The following is a 1,900-nucleotide window of genomic DNA, read 5'->3' as shown; positions in this document are numbered from 1 at the left end:
CGTTTGCAATCTCGATAACAAATCACACACTTTATATTACCGTCACTACCGCTCGCTTGACTCAATTATCTGTCTCTATGTCTATCTATCTGCATATCTTCTCTCTTCTTTTATTTGCCGGGCTTATATACTAAAAAAGAGGGTGTCCCGAACAAACTAGGAAATTCACGATCATTCGAGAACTCCTCGCACACGCAACCAGCGCCAATGCCCCAGCAGAGTCACGTGACTTCCGCTGTCGTAACATTATTATTCTTAGACTAAACATACCAATTCATATTCCCTATAGGAAGCTACTGTGTACAGGGAATTTCTATGAATTGCATATAAAAACTCGGCAAGATGCCAGCTTCAAAAGTTTGTGCTTTAACATATAATATTTTATATAAGATACTTATGTAATATGGTGTAGATAAAAAAGAATATTACCTATTGAAGTATTCAAGTTTTTGAATGAATACATGAAGAGGTACCTACATGAAGCAGTCGTTTCAAGCAGTGTTACTTTGCTTTTCAAATGTATAGGTAGAAAAATCAGTATAGAGACTTCACAAAAATATTACAATAGTTTAAAAGTAATCGATTCATCATGGCAGGATATCTCTTAATATATATATATATATAGTATGGTTTAGAATTGTTTATTTGCACGTGGCAAAACAAAACAAGCAGAAAAATAGCCCCAAACTTATCTTAATACTTGTTTCGACAAAAAATACTTTCACTAGAATTGATAAAAAAATTTAATTTCAATAAAGACAAAAATCAAGTTGTTAATGGTGAAATGGTTGAAACATGAACTTTCTTTAGACGTACGAGGAAAAAATAGATTAAAGAAAGAGTGAAAAAAAACAGAGCACAAAGGGCATAACTACAGGAAATTGATTGTATATATATTTTACTTCTGGAAAACTGACATAAACAAGAAAATTAATGTAAGCCATGAGTCCCCCTCCTATTAATGTTGTTTGGAATAGTCGGTGATGCTTGTTTTTTGTTTTTTTTGTTTTGTTTTTTGAATTTCGCGCAAAGCTACACGAGGGCTATCTGCGCTAGCCGTCCCTAACTTAGAAGTGTAAGACTAGAGGGAAGGCAGCTAGTCATCACCACTCACCGCCAACTCTTGGGCTACTCTTTTACCAACGAATAGTGGGATTGACTGTCACATTATAACGCCCCCACGGCTAAAAGGGCGAGCATGTTTGATGGGACGGGGATTCGAACGCGCGACCCTCGGACTGCGAGTCGAACCCCCCAACCACCTGGCCATGCCGGGCCAGTCGGTGATGCATGGAACTTTAGATTTCGGTATACTGCACTTTAATGTTTTCTTTGGATTTTGGCGGTAAATCTGAATCCCCCTTTTTGTCTTATGCCGATCCAGGTAACAACCATTATCAAATAATGTAGAATAATACTGTCAAAAATACAGAATAAAAGTAAACGTCCCCAAAAAAAACCAATTACTAACCTTCACAAGATTAATAAAACACAAAAAACACACCTAAACTATATATGAATGGAACACTTCTCCAGACCACAACATTGGCAAAATTTTTAGGATTAACTTTAAACCAAAAACTGACGTGGGTAAAACATACAAATAATATATTAACAAAAATATGGAAACGCATAAATTATGCAAGAAGTCTAACATGCAAAAACCAGGGAACATCACCTGATAACATTATTAAAATATACAAAACGTATATCCCTGCACGGATAAACATAGCTCCGAAACATATGAATAAGCTACAAACTATAAAAAACACTCTTATCACAACAGCATACAAAGTCCCCTGCAGTACCTTATCAAAATTCATGCATACATACAAACAAGAGCCGATAGACTCTTGCATAATACTCTAAATTACTTTGAGAGAAATTGGCAAAAGAATGA

This window comes from Limulus polyphemus, unplaced genomic scaffold (genome assembly GCF_000517525.1).
Source record: "Limulus polyphemus unplaced genomic scaffold, Limulus_polyphemus-2.1.2 Scaffold2587, whole genome shotgun sequence".
Taxonomy (NCBI): Eukaryota; Metazoa; Arthropoda; class Merostomata; order Xiphosura; family Limulidae; genus Limulus; species Limulus polyphemus.
Note: the sequence above shows the minus strand (reverse complement) of the source record.